General features: G+C 54.4%; 54 non-coding genes across 54 annotated transcripts; 10 read left to right on the top strand and 44 right to left on the bottom strand.

Annotated features, from left to right (window-relative positions):
* Window positions 1-500: 500 nt before the first annotated feature.
* On the bottom strand, window positions 501-574 carry Trnai-aau (transfer RNA isoleucine (anticodon AAU)). Its single transcript has one exon. It is a non-coding gene; the product is annotated as a tRNA-Ile (tRNA).
* Window positions 575-772: 198 nt separating this feature from the next.
* Trnae-uuc (transfer RNA glutamic acid (anticodon UUC)) lies at window positions 773-844 on the bottom strand. The gene has a single exon. It is a non-coding gene; the product is annotated as a tRNA-Glu (tRNA).
* A 296-nt stretch (window positions 845-1,140) lies between these two features.
* Trnam-cau (transfer RNA methionine (anticodon CAU)) lies at window positions 1,141-1,213 on the bottom strand. The gene has a single exon. It is a non-coding gene; the product is annotated as a tRNA-Met (tRNA).
* A 381-nt stretch (window positions 1,214-1,594) lies between these two features.
* Window positions 1,595-1,665, bottom strand: Trnag-gcc (transfer RNA glycine (anticodon GCC)). The gene has a single exon. It is a non-coding gene; the product is annotated as a tRNA-Gly (tRNA).
* A 341-nt stretch (window positions 1,666-2,006) lies between these two features.
* Window positions 2,007-2,078, top strand: Trnag-ucc (transfer RNA glycine (anticodon UCC)). The gene has a single exon. It is a non-coding gene; the product is annotated as a tRNA-Gly (tRNA).
* Window positions 2,079-2,674: 596 nt separating this feature from the next.
* Trnai-aau (transfer RNA isoleucine (anticodon AAU)) lies at window positions 2,675-2,748 on the bottom strand. The gene has a single exon. It is a non-coding gene; the product is annotated as a tRNA-Ile (tRNA).
* A 198-nt stretch (window positions 2,749-2,946) lies between these two features.
* On the bottom strand, window positions 2,947-3,018 carry Trnae-uuc (transfer RNA glutamic acid (anticodon UUC)). Its single transcript has one exon. It is a non-coding gene; the product is annotated as a tRNA-Glu (tRNA).
* A 296-nt stretch (window positions 3,019-3,314) lies between these two features.
* Trnam-cau (transfer RNA methionine (anticodon CAU)) lies at window positions 3,315-3,387 on the bottom strand. Its single transcript has one exon. It is a non-coding gene; the product is annotated as a tRNA-Met (tRNA).
* Window positions 3,388-3,768: 381 nt separating this feature from the next.
* Window positions 3,769-3,839, bottom strand: Trnag-gcc (transfer RNA glycine (anticodon GCC)). Its single transcript has one exon. It is a non-coding gene; the product is annotated as a tRNA-Gly (tRNA).
* Window positions 3,840-4,180: 341 nt separating this feature from the next.
* Trnag-ucc (transfer RNA glycine (anticodon UCC)) lies at window positions 4,181-4,252 on the top strand. Its single transcript has one exon. It is a non-coding gene; the product is annotated as a tRNA-Gly (tRNA).
* Window positions 4,253-4,848: 596 nt separating this feature from the next.
* On the bottom strand, window positions 4,849-4,922 carry Trnai-aau (transfer RNA isoleucine (anticodon AAU)). Its single transcript has one exon. It is a non-coding gene; the product is annotated as a tRNA-Ile (tRNA).
* Window positions 4,923-5,120: 198 nt separating this feature from the next.
* Window positions 5,121-5,192, bottom strand: Trnae-uuc (transfer RNA glutamic acid (anticodon UUC)). The gene has a single exon. It is a non-coding gene; the product is annotated as a tRNA-Glu (tRNA).
* Window positions 5,193-5,488: 296 nt separating this feature from the next.
* On the bottom strand, window positions 5,489-5,561 carry Trnam-cau (transfer RNA methionine (anticodon CAU)). Its single transcript has one exon. It is a non-coding gene; the product is annotated as a tRNA-Met (tRNA).
* A 382-nt stretch (window positions 5,562-5,943) lies between these two features.
* Trnag-gcc (transfer RNA glycine (anticodon GCC)) lies at window positions 5,944-6,014 on the bottom strand. The gene has a single exon. It is a non-coding gene; the product is annotated as a tRNA-Gly (tRNA).
* A 341-nt stretch (window positions 6,015-6,355) lies between these two features.
* Trnag-ucc (transfer RNA glycine (anticodon UCC)) lies at window positions 6,356-6,427 on the top strand. The gene has a single exon. It is a non-coding gene; the product is annotated as a tRNA-Gly (tRNA).
* Window positions 6,428-7,023: 596 nt separating this feature from the next.
* On the bottom strand, window positions 7,024-7,097 carry Trnai-aau (transfer RNA isoleucine (anticodon AAU)). Its single transcript has one exon. It is a non-coding gene; the product is annotated as a tRNA-Ile (tRNA).
* Window positions 7,098-7,295: 198 nt separating this feature from the next.
* Window positions 7,296-7,367, bottom strand: Trnae-uuc (transfer RNA glutamic acid (anticodon UUC)). The gene has a single exon. It is a non-coding gene; the product is annotated as a tRNA-Glu (tRNA).
* Window positions 7,368-7,663: 296 nt separating this feature from the next.
* Trnam-cau (transfer RNA methionine (anticodon CAU)) lies at window positions 7,664-7,736 on the bottom strand. Its single transcript has one exon. It is a non-coding gene; the product is annotated as a tRNA-Met (tRNA).
* A 381-nt stretch (window positions 7,737-8,117) lies between these two features.
* On the bottom strand, window positions 8,118-8,188 carry Trnag-gcc (transfer RNA glycine (anticodon GCC)). Its single transcript has one exon. It is a non-coding gene; the product is annotated as a tRNA-Gly (tRNA).
* A 341-nt stretch (window positions 8,189-8,529) lies between these two features.
* Trnag-ucc (transfer RNA glycine (anticodon UCC)) lies at window positions 8,530-8,601 on the top strand. Its single transcript has one exon. It is a non-coding gene; the product is annotated as a tRNA-Gly (tRNA).
* Window positions 8,602-9,197: 596 nt separating this feature from the next.
* Trnai-aau (transfer RNA isoleucine (anticodon AAU)) lies at window positions 9,198-9,271 on the bottom strand. Its single transcript has one exon. It is a non-coding gene; the product is annotated as a tRNA-Ile (tRNA).
* A 198-nt stretch (window positions 9,272-9,469) lies between these two features.
* Window positions 9,470-9,541, bottom strand: Trnae-uuc (transfer RNA glutamic acid (anticodon UUC)). The gene has a single exon. It is a non-coding gene; the product is annotated as a tRNA-Glu (tRNA).
* A 296-nt stretch (window positions 9,542-9,837) lies between these two features.
* On the bottom strand, window positions 9,838-9,910 carry Trnam-cau (transfer RNA methionine (anticodon CAU)). Its single transcript has one exon. It is a non-coding gene; the product is annotated as a tRNA-Met (tRNA).
* A 381-nt stretch (window positions 9,911-10,291) lies between these two features.
* Trnag-gcc (transfer RNA glycine (anticodon GCC)) lies at window positions 10,292-10,362 on the bottom strand. The gene has a single exon. It is a non-coding gene; the product is annotated as a tRNA-Gly (tRNA).
* A 341-nt stretch (window positions 10,363-10,703) lies between these two features.
* Window positions 10,704-10,775, top strand: Trnag-ucc (transfer RNA glycine (anticodon UCC)). The gene has a single exon. It is a non-coding gene; the product is annotated as a tRNA-Gly (tRNA).
* A 596-nt stretch (window positions 10,776-11,371) lies between these two features.
* On the bottom strand, window positions 11,372-11,445 carry Trnai-aau (transfer RNA isoleucine (anticodon AAU)). Its single transcript has one exon. It is a non-coding gene; the product is annotated as a tRNA-Ile (tRNA).
* A 198-nt stretch (window positions 11,446-11,643) lies between these two features.
* On the bottom strand, window positions 11,644-11,715 carry Trnae-uuc (transfer RNA glutamic acid (anticodon UUC)). The gene has a single exon. It is a non-coding gene; the product is annotated as a tRNA-Glu (tRNA).
* A 296-nt stretch (window positions 11,716-12,011) lies between these two features.
* Window positions 12,012-12,084, bottom strand: Trnam-cau (transfer RNA methionine (anticodon CAU)). The gene has a single exon. It is a non-coding gene; the product is annotated as a tRNA-Met (tRNA).
* Window positions 12,085-12,465: 381 nt separating this feature from the next.
* Trnag-gcc (transfer RNA glycine (anticodon GCC)) lies at window positions 12,466-12,536 on the bottom strand. The gene has a single exon. It is a non-coding gene; the product is annotated as a tRNA-Gly (tRNA).
* Window positions 12,537-12,877: 341 nt separating this feature from the next.
* On the top strand, window positions 12,878-12,949 carry Trnag-ucc (transfer RNA glycine (anticodon UCC)). Its single transcript has one exon. It is a non-coding gene; the product is annotated as a tRNA-Gly (tRNA).
* A 596-nt stretch (window positions 12,950-13,545) lies between these two features.
* Window positions 13,546-13,619, bottom strand: Trnai-aau (transfer RNA isoleucine (anticodon AAU)). Its single transcript has one exon. It is a non-coding gene; the product is annotated as a tRNA-Ile (tRNA).
* A 198-nt stretch (window positions 13,620-13,817) lies between these two features.
* Window positions 13,818-13,889, bottom strand: Trnae-uuc (transfer RNA glutamic acid (anticodon UUC)). Its single transcript has one exon. It is a non-coding gene; the product is annotated as a tRNA-Glu (tRNA).
* A 296-nt stretch (window positions 13,890-14,185) lies between these two features.
* Trnam-cau (transfer RNA methionine (anticodon CAU)) lies at window positions 14,186-14,258 on the bottom strand. Its single transcript has one exon. It is a non-coding gene; the product is annotated as a tRNA-Met (tRNA).
* A 382-nt stretch (window positions 14,259-14,640) lies between these two features.
* Window positions 14,641-14,711, bottom strand: Trnag-gcc (transfer RNA glycine (anticodon GCC)). Its single transcript has one exon. It is a non-coding gene; the product is annotated as a tRNA-Gly (tRNA).
* Window positions 14,712-15,052: 341 nt separating this feature from the next.
* On the top strand, window positions 15,053-15,124 carry Trnag-ucc (transfer RNA glycine (anticodon UCC)). The gene has a single exon. It is a non-coding gene; the product is annotated as a tRNA-Gly (tRNA).
* A 596-nt stretch (window positions 15,125-15,720) lies between these two features.
* Trnai-aau (transfer RNA isoleucine (anticodon AAU)) lies at window positions 15,721-15,794 on the bottom strand. Its single transcript has one exon. It is a non-coding gene; the product is annotated as a tRNA-Ile (tRNA).
* A 198-nt stretch (window positions 15,795-15,992) lies between these two features.
* Window positions 15,993-16,064, bottom strand: Trnae-uuc (transfer RNA glutamic acid (anticodon UUC)). The gene has a single exon. It is a non-coding gene; the product is annotated as a tRNA-Glu (tRNA).
* A 296-nt stretch (window positions 16,065-16,360) lies between these two features.
* Window positions 16,361-16,433, bottom strand: Trnam-cau (transfer RNA methionine (anticodon CAU)). The gene has a single exon. It is a non-coding gene; the product is annotated as a tRNA-Met (tRNA).
* A 381-nt stretch (window positions 16,434-16,814) lies between these two features.
* Window positions 16,815-16,885, bottom strand: Trnag-gcc (transfer RNA glycine (anticodon GCC)). The gene has a single exon. It is a non-coding gene; the product is annotated as a tRNA-Gly (tRNA).
* A 341-nt stretch (window positions 16,886-17,226) lies between these two features.
* Trnag-ucc (transfer RNA glycine (anticodon UCC)) lies at window positions 17,227-17,298 on the top strand. The gene has a single exon. It is a non-coding gene; the product is annotated as a tRNA-Gly (tRNA).
* Window positions 17,299-17,894: 596 nt separating this feature from the next.
* On the bottom strand, window positions 17,895-17,968 carry Trnai-aau (transfer RNA isoleucine (anticodon AAU)). The gene has a single exon. It is a non-coding gene; the product is annotated as a tRNA-Ile (tRNA).
* A 198-nt stretch (window positions 17,969-18,166) lies between these two features.
* On the bottom strand, window positions 18,167-18,238 carry Trnae-uuc (transfer RNA glutamic acid (anticodon UUC)). The gene has a single exon. It is a non-coding gene; the product is annotated as a tRNA-Glu (tRNA).
* Window positions 18,239-18,534: 296 nt separating this feature from the next.
* On the bottom strand, window positions 18,535-18,607 carry Trnam-cau (transfer RNA methionine (anticodon CAU)). Its single transcript has one exon. It is a non-coding gene; the product is annotated as a tRNA-Met (tRNA).
* Window positions 18,608-18,988: 381 nt separating this feature from the next.
* Trnag-gcc (transfer RNA glycine (anticodon GCC)) lies at window positions 18,989-19,059 on the bottom strand. Its single transcript has one exon. It is a non-coding gene; the product is annotated as a tRNA-Gly (tRNA).
* Window positions 19,060-19,400: 341 nt separating this feature from the next.
* Window positions 19,401-19,472, top strand: Trnag-ucc (transfer RNA glycine (anticodon UCC)). Its single transcript has one exon. It is a non-coding gene; the product is annotated as a tRNA-Gly (tRNA).
* Window positions 19,473-20,068: 596 nt separating this feature from the next.
* Window positions 20,069-20,142, bottom strand: Trnai-aau (transfer RNA isoleucine (anticodon AAU)). Its single transcript has one exon. It is a non-coding gene; the product is annotated as a tRNA-Ile (tRNA).
* Window positions 20,143-20,340: 198 nt separating this feature from the next.
* Window positions 20,341-20,412, bottom strand: Trnae-uuc (transfer RNA glutamic acid (anticodon UUC)). Its single transcript has one exon. It is a non-coding gene; the product is annotated as a tRNA-Glu (tRNA).
* A 296-nt stretch (window positions 20,413-20,708) lies between these two features.
* Window positions 20,709-20,781, bottom strand: Trnai-uau (transfer RNA isoleucine (anticodon UAU)). Its single transcript has one exon. It is a non-coding gene; the product is annotated as a tRNA-Ile (tRNA).
* Window positions 20,782-21,162: 381 nt separating this feature from the next.
* Trnag-gcc (transfer RNA glycine (anticodon GCC)) lies at window positions 21,163-21,233 on the bottom strand. The gene has a single exon. It is a non-coding gene; the product is annotated as a tRNA-Gly (tRNA).
* Window positions 21,234-21,574: 341 nt separating this feature from the next.
* On the top strand, window positions 21,575-21,646 carry Trnag-ucc (transfer RNA glycine (anticodon UCC)). The gene has a single exon. It is a non-coding gene; the product is annotated as a tRNA-Gly (tRNA).
* Window positions 21,647-22,242: 596 nt separating this feature from the next.
* Trnai-aau (transfer RNA isoleucine (anticodon AAU)) lies at window positions 22,243-22,316 on the bottom strand. The gene has a single exon. It is a non-coding gene; the product is annotated as a tRNA-Ile (tRNA).
* A 198-nt stretch (window positions 22,317-22,514) lies between these two features.
* Window positions 22,515-22,586, bottom strand: Trnae-uuc (transfer RNA glutamic acid (anticodon UUC)). Its single transcript has one exon. It is a non-coding gene; the product is annotated as a tRNA-Glu (tRNA).
* Window positions 22,587-22,882: 296 nt separating this feature from the next.
* On the bottom strand, window positions 22,883-22,955 carry Trnam-cau (transfer RNA methionine (anticodon CAU)). Its single transcript has one exon. It is a non-coding gene; the product is annotated as a tRNA-Met (tRNA).
* Window positions 22,956-23,336: 381 nt separating this feature from the next.
* On the bottom strand, window positions 23,337-23,407 carry Trnag-gcc (transfer RNA glycine (anticodon GCC)). Its single transcript has one exon. It is a non-coding gene; the product is annotated as a tRNA-Gly (tRNA).
* Window positions 23,408-23,618: the final 211 nt, after the last annotated feature.

The raw sequence follows: 23,618 nt of genomic DNA, 5'->3' as shown, positions 1-23,618 counted from the left end.
TGTGTCTCGACTTGTCTCGACTTTGCTCGGCTGACGCGAGAGCTGACGCTCTCAAATCGGCCTATATCAAAACAAGAAGCACGAGAAACGACTGAGAGAGGTAAGGAGAGGCGAGGCGATGGACACACGGCACGCCCCTTCATTTCACGGTGGCGTCTCCATGACCGAATCGGGCTGTGGCTCCGAAAACAAAGGAGAAAGAAAAATACGAAGTAAAACTGCCAACAGTACCCTGTGTTCCGATGCACTCACCCGCCCAAGTACTGACAAGGGCCAAAGTTGTTACGCATCGGCAATCGGACCTTTCCTTTCATTTTCTCTTTATCGGTTGAGAACCAGTGTATTGAGCACACTATGGCCATTGGCGAGTGAATGCTGTAGCGCTTCCCGACAGGTCGGGTTCGGAACCTCTGTCAACTTCCACGCAGGGTGATGATCTTTTGGTCATCACACTCGCCAGCTGAAATCGGCGCTGCCTTTTCGTAGTAGTAAAAGCGTAGTGGCCCGTGGGGGGATCGAACCCACGACCTTCGCGTTATTAGCACGACGCTCTAACCAACTGAGCTAACGGGCCTCGACAGATGCAGTTGCTCAGCCCTACGCTGGAACCGTGTGGCATGAAGCCATACACCATTTCTATGGCAGTCGTGTGTCTGCTTCCCTCGTCTATATCCTGCTGACTGTCACGAAGCAGTAGCTATATTGCTCGCAGGACGGGAAACGGCAGCTCTGACAGCTCAAACTCGTCACGATTAGTGTGGAAAAAATTCCATTCCGGTACCGGGAATCGAACCCGGGCCTCCTGGGTGAAAGCCAGGTATCCTAGCCACTAGACCACACCGGATGTGTGCATTTCTTCGACGGTTCGGACGGCCCCTTGGCCCATTTCGTGCCGATTCCCGCGTCGGCGCCCATCTCTCTTTGCGAGCATCTTTGCGCATGCTGACTGGCAAGGCGCGCACCTCAAACGTCTCAGAGCAATGCTTTTGGCTTCATGCTCTGCTGGGAGAAGAGGAAAAGGGAAGCTGTAAGTAGCAATAACAGGAAGTAAACATTTTCCCGCTGAAGCGTTGTGGATAACAAACAAGAAATAAATTGGGGTCCTAGCAACAGCACCACCATCAGTCACAGAAAATTAAATGCCCCGGGTGAGGATCGAACTCACGACCTTAAGATTATGAGACTTACGCGCTGCCTACTGCGCTACCGAGGCACCGGTGAACCGTTTGTCCTGGAAGCTGGGTAAGTACCACACCCAATGTTAGACGTGAAGACACTGTACTTCCTGGATAACGTGTTCTGGTTGCTACACGTGCATTGCCGGCCCAGTTGATTGCGGTGTTGCTGCAGCTTTTGCAACGATAGGCAGCACTCCTTGTCGTTAAAGTTCAGTGCCTCGGAGGCACCTGGACACAGCAACTTGTGAGGCCAGGCCGACGCTAGTCTGTAGAACATGATGCGAGCGTCCCAGTGGGGACCCGCTAGTGCTGCGTTCTCGGTTCTTCTCAAAGGAATCCAGCTATACATTCTTGTGGATCGTGCATGTAAAGCGCGCAAGCCACACGGCAGCATTACCGCGGGAAAAGCAAAATGATGCATCGGCCGGGAATCGAACCCGGGCCGCCCGCGTGGCAGGCGAGCATTCTACCACTGAACCACCGATGCTCCGGCCGGTAGCAACTTCGCTCTGCTTCCCGAGCAGTTGTCTTGAGGGAAAGTGGGACTGTCGTCAAGCGCCATAGCATTCTGTCGAGAAGATGCTGCAGACGCTGAACCCTGCACTGTACTGCTTAAAATCGCCGCCAGAACGCGGTCCTCTGGGTACTCTTGCGTCGCCGGAGCCGACTCTTGCCAAAGGATGCGAAATGTGCGCGGATATGCTGTCCGAATGCGTCTGGATGTGCTCCCCTAGCGTACCTCGAAATGCGCCTGCCAGGTACCACCACCTTCGGCCGCTGCCGACAGGCGGGAAGCCGACACAGTGCGGCGCCGGGGCGCTCGCTTGTGCGGTGGTGGTGTAATGGTCAGCATAGTTGCCTTCCAAGCGGTTGATCCGGGTTCGATTCCCGGCCACCGCAGCAGGCTTTTAATTTCGCGTTTGAGTACTTTTGCCACGCGCCTTGAAATTAATGTTTTTTTCCCCTCCCTGTTACTCGCTGCAGACCAGCCTGTAGTGTGTCTCGACTTGTCTCGACTTTGCTCGGCTGACGCGAGAGCTGACGCTCTCAAATCGGCCTGTATCAAAACAACAAGCACGAGAAACGACTGAGAGAGGTAAGGAGAGGCGAGGCGATGGACACACGGCACGCCCCTTCATTTCACGGTGGCGTCTCCATGACCGAATCGGGCTGTGGCTCCGAAAACAAAGGAGAAAGAAAAATACGAAGTAAAACTGCCAACAGTACCCTGTGTTCCGATGCACTCACCCGCCCAAGTACTGACAAGGGCCAAAGTTGTTACGCATCGGCAATCGGACATTTCCTTTCATTTTCTCTTTATCGGTTGAGAACCAGTGTATTGAGCACACTATGGCCATTGGCGAGTGAATGCTGTAGCGCTTCCCGACAGGTCGGGTTCGGAACCTCTGTCAACTTCCACGCAGGGTGATGATCTTTTGGTCATCACACTCGCCAGCTGAAATCGGCGCTGCCTTTTCGTAGTAGTAAAAGCGTAGTGGCCCGTGGGGGGATCGAACCCACGACCTTCGCGTTATTAGCACGACGCTCTAACCAACTGAGCTAACGGGCCTCGACAGATGCAGTTGCTCAGCCCTACGCTGGAACCGTGTGGCATGAAGCCATACACCATTTCTATGGCAGTCGTGTGTCTGCTTCCCTCGTCTATATCCTGCTGACTGTCACGAAGCAGTAGCTATATTGCTCGCAGGACGGGAAACGGCAGCTCTGACAGCTCAAACTCGTCACGATTAGTGTGGAAAAAATTCCATTCCGGTACCGGGAATCGAACCCGGGCCTCCTGGGTGAAAGCCAGGTATCCTAGCCACTAGACCACACCGGATGTGTGCATTTCTTCGACGGTTCGGACGGCCCCTTGGCCCATTTCGTGCCGATTCCCGCGTCGGCGCCCATCTCTCTTTGCGAGCATCTTTGCGCATGCTGACTGGCAAGGCGCGCACCTCAAACGTCTCAGAGCAATGCTTTTGGCTTCATGCTCTGCTGGGAGAAGAGGAAAAGGGAAGCTGTAAGTAGCAATAACAGGAAGTAAACATTTTCCCGCTGAAGCGTTGTGGATAACAAACAAGAAATAAATTGGGGTCCTAGCAACAGCACCACCATCAGTCACAGAAAATTAAATGCCCCGGGTGAGGATCGAACTCACGACCTTAAGATTATGAGACTTACGCGCTGCCTACTGCGCTACCGAGGCAGCGGTGAACCGTTTGTCCTGGAAGCTGGGTAAGTACCACACCCAATGTTAGACGTGAAGACACTGTACTTCCTGGATAACGTGTTCTGGTTGCTACACGTGCATTGCCGGCCCAGTTGATTGCGGTGTTGCTGCAGCTTTTGCAACGATAGGCAGCACTCCTTGTCGTTAAAGTTCAGTGCCTCGGAGGCACCTGGACACAGCAACTTGTGAGGCCAGGCCGACGCTAGTCTGTAGAACATGATGCGAGCGTCCCAGTGGGGACCCGCTAGTGCTGCGTTCTCGGTTCTTCTCAAAGGAATCCAGCTATACATTCTTGTGGATCGTGCATGTAAAGCGCGCAAGCCACACGGCAGCATTACCGCGGGAAAAGCAAAATGATGCATCGGCCGGGAATCGAACCCGGGCCGCCCGCGTGGCAGGCGAGCATTCTACCACTGAACCACCGATGCTCCGGCCGGTAGCAACTTCGCTCTGCTTCCCGAGCAGTTGTCTTGAGGGAAAGTGGGACTGTCGTCAAGCGCCATAGCATTCTGTCGAGAAGATGCTGCAGACGCTGAACCCTGCACTGTACTGCTTAAAATCGCCGCCAGAACGCGGTCCTCTGGGTACTCTTGCGTCGCCGGAGCCGACTCTTGCCAAAGGATGCGAAATGTGCGCGGATATGCTGTCCGAATGCGTCTGGATGTGCTCCCCTAGCGTACCTCGAAATGCGCCTGCCAGGTACCACCACCTTCGGCCGCTGCCGACAGGCGGGAAGCCGACACAGTGCGGCGCCGGGGCGCTCGCTTGTGCGGTGGTGGTGTAATGGTCAGCATAGTTGCCTTCCAAGCGGTTGATCCGGGTTCGATTCCCGGCCACCGCAGCAGGCTTTTAATTTCGCGTTTGAGTACTTTTGCCACGCGCCTTGAAATTAATGTTTTTTTCCCCTCCCTGTTACTCGCTGCAGACCAGCCTGTAGTGTGTCTCGACTTGTCTCGACTTTGCTCGGCTGACGCGAGAGCTGACGCTCTCAAATCGGCCTGTATCAAAACAACAAGCACGAGAAACGACTGAGAGAGGTAAGGAGAGGCGAGGCGATGGACACACGGCACGCCCCTTCATTTCACGGTGGCGTCTCCATGACCGAATCGGGCTGTGGCTCCGAAAACAAAGGAGAAAGAAAAATACGAAGTAAAACTGCCAACAGTACCCTGTGTTCCGATGCACTCACCCGCCCAAGTACTGACAAGGGCCAAAGTTGTTACGCATCGGCAATCGGACATTTCCTTTCATTTTCTCTTTATCGGTTGAGAACCAGTGTATTGAGCACACTATGGCCATTGGCGAGTGAATGCTGTAGCGCTTCCCGACAGGTCGGGTTCGGAACCTCTGTCAACTTCCACGCAGGGTGATGATCTTTTGGTCATCACACTCGCCATCTGAAATCGGCGCTGCCTTTTCGTAGTAGTAAAAGCGTAGTGGCCCGTGGGGGGATCGAACCCACGACCTTCGCGTTATTAGCACGACGCTCTAACCAACTGAGCTAACGGGCCTCGACAGATGCAGTTGCTCAGCCCTACGCTGGAACCGTGTGGCATGAAGCCATACACCATTTCTATGGCAGTCGTGTGTCTGCTTCCCTCGTCTATATCCTGCTGACTGTCACGAAGCAGTAGCTATATTGCTCGCAGGACGGGAAACGGCAGCTCTGACAGCTCAAACTCGTCACGATTAGTGTGGAAAAAATTCCGTTCCGGTACCGGGAATCGAACCCGGGCCTCCTGGGTGAAAGCCAGGTATCCTAGCCACTAGACCACACCGGATGTGTGCATTTCTTCGACGGTTCGGACGGCCCCTTGGCCCATTTCGTGCCGATTCCCGCGTCGGCGCCCATCTCTCTTTGCGAGCATCTTTGCGCATGCTGACTGGCAAGGCGCGCACCTCAAACGTCTCAGAGCAATGCTTTTGGCTTCATGCTCTGCTGGGAGAAGAGGAAAAGGGAAGCTGTAAGTAGCAGTAACAGGAAGTAAACATTTTCCCGCTGAAGCGTTGTGGATAACAAACAAGAAATAAATTGGGGTCCTAGCAACAGCACCACCATCAGTCACAGAAAATTAAATGCCCCGGGTGAGGATCGAACTCACGACCTTAAGATTATGAGACTTACGCGCTGCCTACTGCGCTACCGAGGCACCGGTGAACCGTTTGTCCTGGAAGCTGGGTAAGTACCACACCCAATGTTAGACGTGAAGACACTGTACTTCCTGGATAACGTGTTCTGTTTGCTACACGTGCATTGCCGGCCCAGTTGATTGCGGTGTTGCTGCAGCTTTTGCAACGATAGGCAGCACTCCTTGTCGTTAAAGTTCAGTGCCTCGGAGGCACCTGGACACAGCAACTTGTGAGGCCAGGCCGACGCTAGTCTGTAGAACATAATGCGAGCGTCCCAGTGGGGACCCGCTAGTGCTGCGTTCTCGGTTCTTCTCAAAGGAATCCAGCTATACATTCTTGTGGATCGTGCATGTAAAGCGCGCAAGCCACACGGCAGCATTACCGCGGGAAAAGCAAAAATGATGCATCGGCCGGGAATCGAACCCGGGCCGCCCGCGTGGCAGGCGAGCATTCTACCACTGAACCACCGATGCTCCGGCCGGTAGCAACTTCGCGCTGCTTCCCGAGCAGTTGTCTTGAGGGAAAGTGGGACTGTCGTCAAGCGCCATAGCATTCTGTCGAGAAGATGCTGCAGACGCTGAACCCTGCACTGTACTGCTTAAAATCGCCGCCAGAACGCGGTCCTCTGGGTACTCTTGCGTCGCCGGAGCCGACTCTTGCCAAAGGATGCGAAATGTGCGCGGATATGCTGTCCGAATGCGTCTGGATGTGCTCCCCTAGCCTACCTCGAAATGCGCCTGCCAGGTACCACCACCTTCGGCCGCTGCCGACAGGCGGGAAGCCGACACAGTGCGGCGCCGGGGCGCTCGCTTGTGCGGTGGTGGTGTAATGGTCAGCATAGTTGCCTTCCAAGCAGTTGATCCGGGTTCGATTCCCGGCCACCGCAGCAGGCTTTTAATTTCGCGTTTGAGTACTTTTGCCACGCGCCTTGAAATTAATGTTTTTTTCCCCTCCCTGTTACTCGCTGCAGACCAGCCTGTAGTGTGTCTCGACTTGTCTCGACTTTGCTCGGCTGACGCGAGAGCTGACGCTCTCAAATCGGCCTATATCAAAACAAGAAGCACGAGAAACGACTGAGAGAGGTAAGGAGAGGCGAGGCGATGGACACACGGCACGCCCCTTCATTTCACGGTGGCGTCTCCATGACCGAATCGGGCTGTGGCTCCGAAAACAAAGGAGAAAGAAAAATACGAAGTAAAACTGCCAACAGTACCCTGTGTTCCGATGCACTCACCCGCCCAAGTACTGACAAGGGCCAAAGTTGTTACGCATCGGCAATCGGACATTTCCTTTCATTTTCTCTTTATCGGTTGAGAACCAGTGTATTGAGCACACTATGGCCATTGGCGAGTGAATGCTGTAGCGCTTCCCGACAGGTCGGGTTCGGAACCTCTGTCAACTTCCACGCAGGGTGATGATCTTTTGGTCATCACACTCGCCAGCTGAAATCGGCGCTGCCTTTTCGTAGTAGTAAAAGCGTAGTGGCCCGTGGGGGGATCGAACCCACGACCTTCGCGTTATTAGCACGACGCTCTAACCAACTGAGCTAACGGGCCTCGACAGATGCAGTTGCTCAGCCCTACGCTGGAACCGTGTGGCATGAAGCCATACACCATTTCTATGGCAGTCGTGTGTCTGCTTCCCTCGTCTATATCCTGCTGACTGTCACGAAGCAGTAGCTATATTGCTCGCAGGACGGGAAACGGCAGCTCTGACAGCTCAAACTCGTCACGATTAGTGTGGAAAAAATTCCATTCCGGTACCGGGAATCGAACCCGGGCCTCCTGGGTGAAAGCCAGGTATCCTAGCCACTAGACCACACCGGATGTGTGCATTTCTTCGACGGTTCGGACGGCCCCTTGGCCCATTTCGTGCCGATTCCCGCGTCGGCGCCCATCTCTCTTTGCGAGCATCTTTGCGCATGCTGACTGGCAAGGCGCGCACCTCAAACGTCTCAGAGCAATGCTTTTGGCTTCATGCTCTGCTGGGAGAAGAGGAAAAGGGAAGCTGTAAGTAGCAATAACAGGAAGTAAACATTTTCCCGCTGAAGCGTTGTGGATAACAAACAAGAAATAAATTGGGGTCCTAGCAACAGCACCACCATCAGTCACAGAAAATTAAATGCCCCGGGTGAGGATCGAACTCACGACCTTAAGATTATGAGACTTACGCGCTGCCTACTGCGCTACCGAGGCACCGGTGAACCGTTTGTCCTGGAAGCTGGGTAAGTACCACACCCAATGTTAGACGTGAAGACACTGTACTTCCTGGATAACGTGTTCTGGTTGCTACACGTGCATTGCCGGCCCAGTTGATTGCGGTGTTGCTGCAGCTTTTGCAACGATAGGCAGCACTCCTTGTCGTTAAAGTTCAGTGCCTCGGAGGCACCTGGACACAGCAACTTGTGAGGCCAGGCCGACGCTAGTCTGTAGAACATGATGCGAGCGTCCCAGTGGGGACCCGCTAGTGCTGCGTTCTCGGTTCTTCTCAAAGGAATCCAGCTATACATTCTTGTGGATCGTGCATGTAAAGCGCGCAAGCCACACGGCAGCATTACCGCGGGAAAAGCAAAATGATGCATCGGCCGGGAATCGAACCCGGGCCGCCCGCGTGGCAGGCGAGCATTCTACCACTGAACCACCGATGCTCCGGCCGGTAGCAACTTCGCTCTGCTTCCCGAGCAGTTGTCTTGAGGGAAAGTGGGACTGTCGTCAAGCGCCATAGCATTCTGTCGAGAAGATGCTGCAGACGCTGAACCCTGCACTGTACTGCTTAAAATCGCCGCCAGAACGCGGTCCTCTGGGTACTCTTGCGTCGCCGGAGCCGACTCTTGCCAAAGGATGCGAAATGTGCGCGGATATGCTGTCCGAATGCGTCTGGATGTGCTCCCCTAGCGTACCTCGAAATGCGCCTGCCAGGTACCACCACCTTCGGCCGCTGCCGACAGGCGGGAAGCCGACACAGTGCGGCGCCGGGGCGCTCGCTTGTGCGGTGGTGGTGTAATGGTCAGCATAGTTGCCTTCCAAGCGGTTGATCCGGGTTCGATTCCCGGCCACCGCAGCAGGCTTTTAATTTCGCGTTTGAGTACTTTTGCCACGCGCCTTGAAATTAATGTTTTTTTCCCCTCCCTGTTACTCGCTGCAGACCAGCCTGTAGTGTGTCTCGACTTGTCTCGACTTTGCTCGGCTGACGCGAGAGCTGACGCTCTCAAATCGGCCTGTATCAAAACAACAAGCACGAGAAACGACTGAGAGAGGTAAGGAGAGGCGAGGCGATGGACACACGGCACGCCCCTTCATTTCACGGTGGCGTCTCCATGACCGAATCGGGCTGTGGCTCCGAAAACAAAGGAGAAAGAAAAATACGAAGTAAAACTGCCAACAGTACCCTGTGTTCCGATGCACTCACCCGCCCAAGTACTGACAAGGGCCAAAGTTGTTACGCATCGGCAATCGGACATTTCCTTTCATTTTCTCTTTATCGGTTGAGAACCAGTGTATTGAGCACACTATGGCCATTGGCGAGTGAATGCTGTAGCGCTTCCCGACAGGTCGGGTTCGGAACCTCTGTCAACTTCCACGCAGGGTGATGATCTTTTGGTCATCACACTCGCCAGCTGAAATCGGCGCTGCCTTTTCGTAGTAGTAAAAGCGTAGTGGCCCGTGGGGGGATCGAACCCACGACCTTCGCGTTATTAGCACGACGCTCTAACCAACTGAGCTAACGGGCCTCGACAGATGCAGTTGCTCAGCCCTACGCTGGAACCGTGTGGCATGAAGCCATACACCATTTCTATGGCAGTCGTGTGTCTGCTTCCCTCGTCTATATCCTGCTGACTGTCACGAAGCAGTAGCTATATTGCTCGCAGGACGGGAAACGGCAGCTCTGACAGCTCAAACTCGTCACGATTAGTGTGGAAAAAATTCCATTCCGGTACCGGGAATCGAACCCGGGCCTCCTGGGTGAAAGCCAGGTATCCTAGCCACTAGACCACACCGGATGTGTGCATTTCTTCGACGGTTCGGACGGCCCCTTGGCCCATTTCGTGCCGATTCCCGCGTCGGCGCCCATCTCTCTTTGCGAGCATCTTTGCGCATGCTGACTGGCAAGGCGCGCACCTCAAACGTCTCAGAGCAATGCTTTTGGCTTCATGCTCTGCTGGGAGAAGAGGAAAAGGGAAGCTGTAAGTAGCAATAACAGGAAGTAAACATTTTCCCGCTGAAGCGTTGTGGATAACAAACAAGAAATAAATTGGGGTCCTAGCAACAGCACCACCATCAGTCACAGAAAATTAAATGCTCCGGGTGAGGATCGAACTCACGACCTTAAGATTATGAGACTTACGCGCTGCCTACTGCGCTACCGAGGCACCGGTGAACCGTTTGTCCTGGAAGCTGGGTAAGTACCACACCCAATGTTAGACGTGAAGACACTGTACTTCCTGGATAACGTGTTCTGGTTGCTACACGTGCATTGCCGGCCCAGTTGATTGCGGTGTTGCTGCAGCTTTTGCAACGATAGGCAGCACTCCTTGTCGTTAAAGTTCAGTGCCTCGGAGGCACCTGGACACAGCAACTTGTGAGGCCAGGCCGACGCTAGTCTGTAGAACATGATGCGAGCGTCCCAGTGGGGACCCGCTAGTGCTGCGTTCTCGGTTCTTCTCAAAGGAATCCAGCTATACATTCTTGTGGATCGTGCATGTAAAGCGCGCAAGCCACACGGCAGCATTACCGCGGGAAAAGCAAAATGATGCATCGGCCGGGAATCGAACCCGGGCCGCCCGCGTGGCAGGCGAGCATTCTACCACTGAACCACCGATGCTCCGGCCGGTAGCAACTTCGCTCTGCTTCCCGAGCAGTTGTCTTGAGGGAAAGTGGGACTGTCGTCAAGCGCCATAGCATTCTGTCGAGAAGATGCTGCAGACGCTGAACCCTGCACTGTACTGCTTAAAATCGCCGCCAGAACGCGGTCCTCTGGGTACTCTTGCGTCGCCGGAGCCGACTCTTGCCAAAGGATGCGAAATGTGCGCGGATATGCTGTCCGAATGCGTCTGGATGTGCTCCCCTAGCGTACCTCGAAATGCGCCTGCCAGGTACCACCACCTTCGGCCGCTGCCGACAGGCGGGAAGCCGACACAGTGCGGCGCCGGGGCGCTCGCTTGTGCGGTGGTGGTGTAATGGTCAGCATAGTTGCCTTCCAAGCGGTTGATCCGGGTTCGATTCCCGGCCACCGCAGCAGGCTTTTAATTTCGCGTTTGAGTACTTTTGCCACGCGCCTTGAAATTAATGTTTTTTTCCCCTCCCTGTTACTCGCTGCAGACCAGCCTGTAGTGTGTCTCGACTTGTCTCGACTTTGCTCGGCTGACGCGAGAGCTGACGCTCTCAAATCGGCCTGTATCAAAACAACAAGCACGAGAAACGACTGAGAGAGGTAAGGAGAGGCGAGGCGATGGACACACGGCACGCCCCTTCATTTCACGGTGGCGTCTCCATGACCGAATCGGGCTGTGGCTCCGAAAACAAAGGAGAAAGAAAAATACGAAGTAAAACTGCCAACAGTACCCTGTGTTCCGATGCACTCACCCGCCCAAGTACTGACAAGGGCCAAAGTTGTTACGCATCGGCAATCGGACATTTCCTTTCATTTTCTCTTTATCGGTTGAGAACCAGTGTATTGAGCACACTATGGCCATTGGCGAGTGAATGCTGTAGCGCTTCCCGACAGGTCGGGTTCGGAACCTCTGTCAACTTCCACGCAGGGTGATGATCTTTTGGTCATCACACTCGCCAGCTGAAATCGGCGCTGCCTTTTCGTAGTAGTAAAAGCGTAGTGGCCCGTGGGGGGATCGAACCCACGACCTTCGCGTTATTAGCACGACGCTCTAACCAACTGAGCTAACGGGCCTCGACAGATGCAGTTGCTCAGCCCTACGCTGGAACCGTGTGGCATGAAGCCATACACCATTTCTATGGCAGTCGTGTGTCTGCTTCCCTCGTCTATATCCTGCTGACTGTCACGAAGCAGTAGCTATATTGCTCGCAGGACGGGAAACGGCAGCTCTGACAGCTCAAACTCGTCACGATTAGTGTGGAAAAAATTCCATTCCGGTACCGGGAATCGAACCCGGGCCTCCTGGGTGAAAGCCAGGTATCCTAGCCACTAGACCACACCGGATGTGTGCATTTCTTCGACGGTTCGGACGGCCCCTTGGCCCATTTCGTGCCGATTCCCGCGTCGGCGCCCATCTCTCTTTGCGAGCATCTTTGCGCATGCTGACTGGCAAGGCGCGCACCTCAAACGTCTCAGAGCAATGCTTTTGGCTTCATGCTCTGCTGGGAGAAGAGGAAAAGGGAAGCTGTAAGTAGCAATAACAGGAAGTAAACATTTTCCCGCTGAAGCGTTGTGGATAACAAACAAGAAATAAATTGGGGTCCTAGCAACAGCACCACCATCAGTCACAGAAAATTAAATGCCCCGGGTGAGGATCGAACTCACGACCTTAAGATTATGAGACTTACGCGCTGCCTACTGCGCTACCGAGGCACCGGTGAACCGTTTGTCCTGGAAGCTGGGTAAGTACCACACCCAATGTTAGACGTGAAGACACTGTACTTCCTGGATAACGTGTTCTGGTTGCTACACGTGCATTGCCGGCCCAGTTGATTGCGGTGTTGCTGCAGCTTTTGCAACGATAGGCAGCACTCCTTGTCGTTAAAGTTCAGTGCCTCGGAGGCACCTGGACACAGCAACTTGTGAGGCCAGGCCGACGCTAGTCTGTAGAACATGATGCGAGCGTCCCAGTGGGGACCCGCTAGTGCTGCGTTCTCGGTTCTTCTCAAAGGAATCCAGCTATACATTCTTGTGGATCGTGCATGTAAAGCGCGCAAGCCACACGGCAGCATTACCGCGGGAAAAGCAAAATGATGCATCGGCCGGGAATCGAACCCGGGCCGCCCGCGTGGCAGGCGAGCATTCTACCACTGAACCACCGATGCTCCGGCCGGTAGCAACTTCGCTCTGCTTCCCGAGCAGTTGTCTTGAGGGAAAGTGGGACTGTCGTCAAGCGCCATAGCATTCTGTCGAGAAGATGCTGCAGACGCTGAACCCTGCACTGTACTGCTTAAAATCGCCGCCAGAACGCGGTCCTCTGGGTACTCTTGCGTCGCCGGAGCCGACTCTTGCCAAAGGATGCGAAATGTGCGCGGATATGCTGTCCGAATGCGTCTGGATGTGCTCCCCTAGCGTACCTCGAAATGCGCCTGCCAGGTACCACCACCTTCGGCCGCTGCCGACAGGCGGGAAGCCGACACAGTGCGGCGCCGGGGCGCTCGCTTGTGCGGTGGTGGTGTAATGGTCAGCATAGTTGCCTTCCAAGCGGTTGATCCGGGTTCGATTCCCGGCCACCGCAGCAGGCTTTTAATTTCGCGTTTGAGTACTTTTGCCACGCGCCTTGAAATTAATGTTTTTTTCCCCTCCCTGTTACTCGCTGCAGACCAGCCTGTAGTGTGTCTCGACTTGTCTCGACTTTGCTCGGCTGACGCGAGAGCTGACGCTCTCAAATCGGCCTGTATCAAAACAACAAGCACGAGAAACGACTGAGAGAGGTAAGGAGAGGCGAGGCGATGGACACACGGCACGCCCCTTCATTTCACGGTGGCGTCTCCATGACCGAATCGGGCTGTGGCTCCGAAAACAAAGGAGAAAGAAAAATACGAAGTAAAACTGCCAACAGTACCCTGTGTTCCGATGCACTCACCCGCCCAAGTACTGACAAGGGCCAAAGTTGTTACGCATCGGCAATCGGACATTTCCTTTCATTTTCTCTTTATCGGTTGAGAACCAGTGTATTGAGCACACTATGGCCATTGGCGAGTGAATGCTGTAGCGCTTCCCGACAGGTCGGGTTCGGAACCTCTGTCAACTTCCACGCAGGGTGATGATCTTTTGGTCATCACACTCGCCATCTGAAATCGGCGCTGCCTTTTCGTAGTAGTAAAAGCGTAGTGGCCCGTGGGGGGATCGAACCCACGACCTTCGCGTTATTAGCACGACGCTCTAACCAACTGAGCTAACGGGCCTCGACAGATGCAGTTGCTCAGCCCTACGCTGGAACCGTGTGGCATGAAGCCATACACCATTTCTATGGCAGTCGTGTGTCTGCTTCCCTCGTCTATATCCTGCTGACTGTCACGAAGCAGTAGCTATATTGCTCGCAGGACGGGAAACGGCAGCTCTGACAGCTCAAACTCGTCACGATTAGTGTGGAAAAAATTCCGTTCCGGTACCGGGAATCGAACCCGGGCCTCCTGGGTGAAAGCCAGGTATCCTAGCCACTAGACCACACCGGATGTGTGCATTTCTTCGACGGTTCGGACGGCCCCTTGGCCCATTTCGTGCCGATTCCCGCGTCGGCGCCCATCTCTCTTTGCGAGCATCTTTGCGCATGCTGACTGGCAAGGCGCGCACCTCAAACGTCTCAGAGCAATGCTTTTGGCTTCATGCTCTGCTGGGAGAAGAGGAAAAGGGAAGCTGTAAGTAGCAGTAACAGGAAGTAAAAATTTTCCCGCTGAAGCGTTGTGGATAACAAACAAGAAATAAATTGGGGTCCTAGCAACAGCACCACCATCAGTCACAGAAAATTAAATGCCCCGGGTGAGGATCGAACTCACGACCTTAAGATTATGAGACTTACGCGCTGCCTACTGCGCTACCGAGGCACCGGTGAACCGTTTGTCCTGGAAGCTGGGTAAGTACCACACCCAATGTTAGACGTGAAGACACTGTACTTCCTGGATAACGTGTTCTGTTTGCTACACGTGCATTGCCGGCCCAGTTGATTGCGGTGTTGCTGCAGCTTTTGCAACGATAGGCAGCACTCCTTGTCGTTAAAGTTCAGTGCCTCGGAGGCACCTGGACACAGCAACTTGTGAGGCCAGGCCGACGCTAGTCTGTAGAACATAATGCGAGCGTCCCAGTGGGGACCCGCTAGTGCTGCGTTCTCGGTTCTTCTCAAAGGAATCCAGCTATACATTCTTGTGGATCGTGCATGTAAAGCGCGCAAGCCACACGGCAGCATTACCGCGGGAAAAGCAAAAATGATGCATCGGCCGGGAATCGAACCCGGGCCGCCCGGGTGGCAGGCGAGCATTCTACCACTGAACCACCGATGCTCCGGCCGGTAGCAACTTCGCGCTGCTTCCCGAGCAGTTGTCTTGAGGGAAAGTGGGACTGTCGTCAAGCGCCATAGCATTCTGTCGAGAAGATGCTGCAGACGCTGAACCCTGCACTGTACTGCTTAAAATCGCCGCCAGAACGCGGTCCTCTGGGTACTCTTGCGTCGCCGGAGCCGACTCTTGCCAAAGGATGCGAAATGTGCGCGGATATGCTGTCCGAATGCGTCTGGATGTGCTCCCCTAGCCTACCTCGAAATGCGCCTGCCAGGTACCACCACCTTCGGCCGCTGCCGACAGGCGGGAAGCCGACACAGTGCGGCGCCGGGGCGCTCGCTTGTGCGGTGGTGGTGTAATGGTCAGCATAGTTGCCTTCCAAGCAGTTGATCCGGGTTCGATTCCCGGCCACCGCAGCAGGCTTTTAATTTCGCGTTTGAGTACTTTTGCCACGCGCCTTGAAATTAATGTTTTTTTCCCCTCCCTGTTACTCGCTGCAGACCAGCCTGTAGTGTGTCTCGACTTGTCTCGACTTTGCTCGGCTGACGCGAGAGCTGACGCTCTCAAATCGGCCTATATCAAAACAACAAGCACGAGAAACGACTGAGAGAGGTAAGGAGAGGCGAGGCGATGGACACACGGCACGCCCCTTCATTTCACGGTGGCGTCTCCATGACCGAATCGGGCTGTGGCTCCGAAAACAAAGGAGAAAGAAAAATACGAAGTAAAACTGCCAACAGTACCCTGTGTTCCGATGCACTCACCCGCCCAAGTACTGACAAGGGCCAAAGTTGTTACGCATCGGCAATCGGACATTTCCTTTCATTTTCTCTTTATCGGTTGAGAACCAGTGTATTGAGCACACTATGGCCATTGGCGAGTGAATGCTGTAGCGCTTCCCGACAGGTCGGGTTCGGAACCTCTGTCAACTTCCACGCAGGGTGATGATCTTTTGGTCATCACACTCGCCAGCTGAAATCGGCGCTGCCTTTTCGTAGTAGTAAAAGCGTAGTGGCCCGTGGGGGGATCGAACCCACGACCTTCGCGTTATTAGCACGACGCTCTAACCAACTGAGCTAACGGGCCTCGACAGATGCAGTTGCTCAGCCCTACGCTGGAACCGTGTGGCATGAAGCCATACACCATTTCTATGGCAGTCGTGTGTCTGCTTCCCTCGTCTATATCCTGCTGACTGTCACGAAGCAGTAGCTATATTGCTCGCAGGACGGGAAACGGCAGCTCTGACAGCTCAAACTCGTCACGATTAGTGTGGAAAAAATTCCATTCCGGTACCGGGAATCGAACCCGGGCCTCCTGGGTGAAAGCCAGGTATCCTAGCCACTAGACCACACCGGATGTGTGCATTTCTTCGACGGTTCGGACGGCCCCTTGGCCCATTTCGTGCCGATTCCCGCGTCGGCGCCCATCTCTCTTTGCGAGCATCTTTGCGCATGCTGACTGGCAAGGCGCGCACCTCAAACGTCTCAGAGCAATGCTTTTGGCTTCATGCTCTACTGGGAGAAGAGGAAAAGGGAAGCTGTAAGTAGCAATAACAGGAAGTAAACATTTTCCCGCTGAAGCGTTGTGGATAACAAACAAGAAATAAATTGGGGTCCTAGCAACAGCACCACCATCAGTCACAGAAAATTAAATGCCCCGGGTGAGGATCGAACTCACGACCTTAAGATTATGAGACTTACGCGCTGCCTACTGCGCTACCGAGGCACCGGTGAACCGTTTGTCCTGGAAGCTGGGTAAGTACCACACCCAATGTTAGACGTGAAGACACTGTACTTCCTGGATAACGTGTTCTGTTTGCTACACGTGCATTGCCGGCCCAGTTGATTGCGGTGTTGCTGCAGCTTTTGCAACGATAGGCAGCACTCCTTGTCGTTAAAGTTCAGTGCCTCGGAGGCACCTGGACACAGCAACTTGTGAGGCCAGGCCGACGCTAGTCTGTAGAACATGATGCGAGCGTCCCAGTGGGGACCCGCTAGTGCTGCGTTCTCGGTTCTTCTCAAAGGAATCCAGCTATACATTCTTGTGGATCGTGCATGTAAAGCGCGCAAGCCACACGGCAGCATTACCGCGGGAAAAGCAAAATGATGCATCGGCCGGGAATCGAACCCGGGCCGCCCGCGTGGCAGGCGAGCATTCTACCACTGAACCACCGATGCTCCGGCCGGTAGCAACTTCGCTCTGCTTCCCGAGCAGTTGTCTTGAGGGAAAGTGGGACTGTCGTCAAGCGCCATAGCATTCTGTCGAGAAGATGCTGCAGACGCTGAACCCTGCACTGTACTGCTTAAAATCGCCGCCAGAACGCGGTCCTCTGGGTACTCTTGCGTCGCCGGAGCCGACTCTTGCCAAAGGATGCGAAATGTGCGCGGATATGCTGTCCGAATGCGTCTGGATGTGCTCCCCTAGCGTACCTCGAAATGCGCCTGCCAGGTACCACCACCTTCGGCCGCTGCCGACAGGCGGGAAGCCGACACAGTGCGGCGCCGGGGCGCTCGCTTGTGCGGTGGTGGTGTAATGGTCAGCATAGTTGCCTTCCAAGCGGTTGATCCGGGTTCGATTCCCGGCCACCGCAGCAGGCTATTAATTTCGCGTTTGAGTACTTTTGCCACGCGCCTTGAAATTAATGTTTTTTTCCCCTCCCTGTTACTCGCTGCAGACCAGCCTGTAGTGTGTCTCGACTTGTCTCGACTTTGCTCGGCTGACGCGAGAGCTGACGCTCTCAAATCGGCCTGTATCAAAACAACAAGCACGAGAAACGACTGAGAGAGGTAAGGAGAGGCGAGGCGATGGACACACGGCACGCCCCTTCATTTCACGGTGGCGTCTCCATGACCGAATCGGGCTGTGGCTCCGAAAACAAAGGAGAAAGAAAAATACGAAGTAAAACTGCCAACAGTACCCTGTGTTCCGATGCACTCACCCGCCCAAGTACTGACAAGGGCCAAAGTTGTTACGCATCGGCAATCGGACATTTCCTTTCATTTTCTCTTTATCGGTTGAGAACCAGTGTATTGAGCACACTATGGCCATTGGCGAGTGAATGCTGAGGCGCTTCCCGACAGGTCGGGTTCGGAACCTCTGTCAACTTCCACGCAGGGTGATGATCTTTTGGTCATCACACTCGCCATCTGAAATCGGCGCTGCCTTTTCGTAGTAGTAAAAGCGTAGTGGCCCGTGGGGGGATCGAACCCACGACCTTGGCGTTATTAGCACGACGCTCTAACCAACTGAGCTAACGGGCCTCGACAGATGCAGTTGCTCAGCCCTACGCTGGAACCGTGTGGCATGAAGCCATACACCATTTCTATGGCAGTCGTGTGTCTGCTTCCCTCGTCTATATCCTGCTGACTGTCACGAAGCAGTAGCTATATTGCTCGCAGGACGGGAAACGGCAGCTCTGACAGCTCAAACTCGTCACGATTAGTGTGGAAAAAATTCCGTTCCGGTACCGGGAATCGAACCCGGGCCTCCTGGGTGAAAGCCAGGTATCCTAGCCACTAGACCACACCGGATGTGTGCATTTCTTCGACGGTTCGGACGGCCCCTTGGCCCATTTCGTGCCGATTCCCGCGTCGGCGCCCATCTCTCTTTGCGAGCATCTTTGCGCATGCTGACTGGCAAGGCGCGCACCTCAAACGTCTCAGAGCAATGCTTTTGGCTTCATGCTCTGCTGGGAGAAGAGGAAAAGGGAAGCTGTAAGTAGCAATAACAGGAAGTAAACATTTTCCCGCTGAAGCGTTGTGGATAACAAACAAGAAATAAATTGGGGTCCTAGCAACAGCACCACCATCAGTCACAGAAAATTAAATGCCCCGGGTGAGGATCGAACTCACGACCTTAAGATTATGAGACTTACGCGCTGCCTACTGCGCTACCGAGGCACCGGTGAACCGTTTGTCCTGGAAGCTGGGTAAGTACCACACCCAATGTTAGACGTGAAGACACTGTACTTCCTGGATAACGTGTTCTGTTTGCTACACGTGCATTGCCGGCCCAGTTGATTGCGGTGTTGCTGCAGCTTTTGCAACGATAGGCAGCACTCCTTGTCGTTAAAGTTCAGTGCCTCGGAGGCACCTGGACACAGCAACTTGTGAGGCCAGGCCGACGCTAGTCTGTAGAACATGATGCGAGCGTCCCAGTGGGGACCCGCTAGTGCTGCGTTCTCGGTTCTTCTCAAAGGAATCCAGCTATACATTCTTGTGGATCGTGCATGTAAAGCGCGCAAGCCACACGGCAGCATTACCGCGGGAAAAGCAAAGTGATGCATCGGCCGGGAATCGAACCCGGGCCGCCCGCGTGGCAGGCGAGCATTCTACCACTGAACCACCGATGCTCCGGCCGGTAGCAACTTCGCGCTGCTTCCCGAGCAGTTGTCTTGAGGGAAAGTGGGACTGTCGTCAAGCGCCATAGCATTCTGTCGAGAAGATGCTGCAGACGCTGAACCCTGCACTGTACTGCTTAAAATCGCCGCCAGAACGCGGTCCTCTGGGTACTCTTGCGTCGCCGGAGCCGACTCTTGCCAAAGGATGCGAAATGTGCGCGGATATGCTGTCCGAATGCGTCTGGATGTGCTCCCCTAGCCTACCTCGAAATGCGCCTGCCAGGTACCACCACCTTCGGCCGCTGCCGACAGGCGGGAAGCCGACACAGTGCGGCGCCGGGGCGCTCGCTTGTGCGGTGGTGGTGTAATGGTCAGCATAGTTGCCTTCCAAGCAGTTGATCCGGGTTCGATTCCCGGCCACCGCAGCAGGCTTTTAATTTCGCGTTTGAGTACTTTTGCCACGCGCCTTGAAATTAATGTTTTTTTCCCCTCCCTGTTACTCGCTGCAGACCAGCCTGTAGTGTGTCTCGACTTGTCTCGACTTTGCTCGGCTGACGCGAGAGCTGACGCTCTCAAATCGGCCTGTATCAAAACAACAAGCACGAGAAACGACTGAGAGAGGTAAGGAGAGGCGAGGCGATGGACACACGGCACGCCCCTTCATTTCACGGTGGCGTCTCCATGACCGAATCGGGCTGTGGCTCCGAAAACAAAGGAGAAAGAAAAATACGAAGTAAAACTGCCAACAGTACCCTGTGTTCCGATGCACTCACCCGCCCAAGTACTGACAAGGGCCAAAGTTGTTACGCATCGGCAATCGGACATTTCCTTTCATTTTCTCTTTATCGGTTGAGAACCAGTGTATTGAGCACACTATGGCCATTGGCGAGTGAATGCTGTAGCGCTTCCCGACAGGTCGGGTTCGGAACCTCTGTCAACTTCCACGCAGGGTGATGATCTTTTGGTCATCACACTCGCCAGCTGAAATCGGCGCTGCCTTTTCGTAGTAGTAAAAGCGTAGTGGCCCATGGGGGGATCGAACCCACGACCTTCGCGTTATTAGCACGACGCTCTAACCAACTGAGCTAACGGGCCTCGACAGATGCAGTTGCTCAGCCCTACGCTGGAACCGTGTGGCATGAAGCCATACACCATTTCTATGGCAGTCGTGTGTCTGCTTCCCTCGTCTATATCCTGCTGACTGTCACGAAGCAGTAGCTATATTGCTCGCAGGACGGGAAACGGCAGCTCTGACAGCTCAAACTCGTCACGATTAGTGTGGAAAAAATTCCGTTCCGGTACCGGGAATCGAACCCGGGCCTCCTGGGTGAAAGCCAGGTATCCTAGCCACTAGACCACACCGGATGTGTGCATTTCTTCGACGGTTCGGACGGCCCCTTGGCGCATTTCGTGCCGATTCCCGCGTCGGCGCCCATCTCTCTTTGCGAGCATCTTTGCGCATGCTGACTGGCAAGGCGCGCACCTCAAACGTCTCAGAGCAATGCTTTTGGCTTCATGCTCTGCTGGGAGAAGAGGAAAAGGGAAGCTGTAAGTAGCAATAACAGGAAGTAAACATTTTCCCGCTGAAGCGTTGTGGATAACAAACAAGAAATAAATTGGGGTCCTAGCAACAGCACCACCATCAGTCACAGAAAATTAAATGCCCCAGGTGAGGATCGAACTCACGACCTTAAGATTATAAGACTTACGCGCTGCCTACTGCGCTACCGAGGCACCAGTGAACCGTTTGTCCTGGAAGCTGGGTAAGTACCACACCCAATGTTAGACGTGAAGACACTGTACTTCCTGGATAACGTGTTCTGTTTGCTACACGTGCATTGCCGGCCCAGTTGATTGCGGTGTTGCTGCAGCTTTTGCAACGATAGGCAGCACTCCTTGTCGTTAAAGTTCAGTGCCTCGGAGGCACCTGGACACAGCAACTTGTGAGGCCAGGCCGACGCTAGTCTGTAGAACATGATGCGAGCGTCCCAGTGGGGACCCGCTAGTGCTGCGTTCTCGGTTCTTCTCAAAGGAATCCAGCTATACATTCTTGTGGATCGTGCATGTAAAGCGCGCAAGCCACACGGCAGCATTACCGCGGGAAAAGCAAAATGATGCATCGGCCGGGAATCGAACCCGGGCCGCCCGCGTGGCAGGCGAGCATTCTACCACTGAACCACCGATGCTCCGGCCGGTAGCAACTTCGCGCTGCTTCCCGAGCAGTTGTCTTGAGGGAAAGTGGGACTGTCGTCAAGCGCCATAGCATTCTGTCGAGAAGATGCTGCAGACGCTGAACCCTGCACTGTACTGCTTAAAATCGCCGCCAGAACGCGGTCCTCTGGGTACTCTTGCGTCGCCGGAGCCGACTCTTGCCAAAGGATGCGAAATGTGCGCGGATATGCTGTCCGAATGCGTCTGGATGTGCTCCCCTAGCGTACCTCGAAATGCGCCTGCCAGGTACCACCACCTTCGGCCGCTGCCGACAGGCGGGAAGCCGACACAGTGCGGCGCCGGGGCGCTCGCTTGTGCGGTGGTGGTGTAATGGTCAGCATAGTTGCCTTCCAAGCAGTTGATCCGGGTTCGATTCCCGGCCACCGCAGCAGGCTTTTAATTTCGCGTTTGAGTACTTTTGCCACGCGCCTTGAAATTAATGTTTTTTTCCCCTCCCTGTTACTCGCTGCAGACCAGCCTGTAGTGTGTCTCGACTTGTCTCGACTTTGCTCGGCTGACGCGAGAGCTGACGCTCTCAAATCGGCCTGTATCAAAACAACAAGCACGAGAAACGACTGAGAGAGGTAAGGAGAGGCGAGGCGATGGACACACGGCACGCCCCTTCATTTCACGGTGGCGTCTCCATGACCGAATCGGGCTGTGGCTCCGAAAACAAAGGAGAAAGAAAAATACGAAGTAAAACTGCCAACAGTACCCTGTGTTCCGATGCACTCACCCGCCCAAGTACTGACAAGGGCCAAAGTTGTTACGCATCGGCAATCGGACATTTCCTTTCATTTTCTCTTTATCGGTTGAGAACCAGTGTATTGAGCACACTATGGCCATTGGCGAGTGAATGCTGTAGCGCTTCCCGACAGGTCGGGTTCGGAACCTCTGTCAACTTCCACGCAGGGTGATGATCTTTTGGTCATCACACTCGCCAGCTGAAATCGGCGCTGCCTTTTCGTAGTAGTAAAAGCGTAGTGGCCCATGGGGGGATCGAACCCACGACCTTGGCGTTATTAGCACGACGCTCTAACCAACTGAGCTAACGGGCCTCGACAGATGCAGTTGCTCAGCCCTACGCTGGAACCGTGTGGCATGAAGCCATACACCATTTCTATGGCAGTCGTGTGTCTGCTTCCCTCGTCTATATCCTGCTGACTGTCACGAAGCAGTAGCTATATTGCTCGCAGGACGGGAAACGGCAGCTCTGACAGCTCAAACTCGTCACGATTAGTGTGGAAAAAATTCCGTTCCGGTACCGGGAATCGAACCCGGGCCTCCTGGGTGAAAGCCAGGTATCCTAGCCACTAGACCACACCGGATGTGTGCATTTCTTCGACGGTTCGGACGGCCCCTTGGCCCATTTCGTGCCGATTCCCGCGTCGGCGCCCATCTCTCTTTGCGAGCATCTTTGCGCATGCTGACTGGCAAGGCGCGCACCTCAAACGTCTCAGAGCAATGCTTTTGGCTTCATGCTCTGCTGGGAGAAGAGGAAAAGGGAAGCTGTAAGTAGCAATAACAGGAAGTAAACATTTTCCCGCTGAAGCGTTGTGGATAACAAACAAGAAATAAATTGGGGTCCTAGCAACAGCACCACCATCAGTCACAGAAAATTAAATGCCCCGGGTGAGGATCGAACTCACGACCTTAAGATTATGAGACTTACGCGCTGCCTACTGCGCTACCGAGGCACCGGTGAACCGTTTGTCCTGGAAGCTGGATAAGTACCACACCCAATGTTAGACGTGAAGACACTGTACTTCCTGGATAACGTGTTCTGTTTGCTACACGTGCATTGCCGGCCCAGTTGATTGCGGTGTTGCTGCAGCTTTTGCAACGATAGGCACCACTCCTTGTCGTTAAAGTTCAGTGCCTCGGAGGCACCTGGACACAGCAACTTGTGAGGCCAGGCCGACGCTAGTCTGTAGAACATGATGCGAGCGTCCCAGTGGGGACCCGCTAGTGCTGCGTTCTCGGTTCTTCTCAAAGGAATCCAGCTATACATTCTTGTGGATCGTGCATGTAAAGCGCGCAAGCCACACGGCAGCATTACCGCGGGAAAAGCAAAATGATGCATCGGCCGGGAATCGAACCCGGGCCGCCCGCGTGGCAGGCGAGCATTCTACCACTGAACCACCGATGCTCCGGCCGGTAGCAACTTCGCGCTGCTTCCCGAGCAGTTGTCTTGAGGGAAAGTGGGACTGTCGTCAAGCGCCATAGCATTCTGTCGAGAAGATGCTGCAGACGCTGAACCCTGCACTGTACTGCTTAAAATCGCCGCCAGAACGCGGTCCTCTGGGTACTCTTGCGTCGCCGGAGCCGACTCTTGCCAAAGGATGCGAAATGTGCGCGGA

Source organism: Schistocerca gregaria, chromosome 2 (assembly GCF_023897955.1).
Source record: "Schistocerca gregaria isolate iqSchGreg1 chromosome 2, iqSchGreg1.2, whole genome shotgun sequence".
In the NCBI taxonomy this organism is placed as follows: domain Eukaryota; kingdom Metazoa; phylum Arthropoda; class Insecta; order Orthoptera; family Acrididae; genus Schistocerca; species Schistocerca gregaria.
This window is presented reverse-complemented; position numbering and strand designations above follow the sequence as displayed.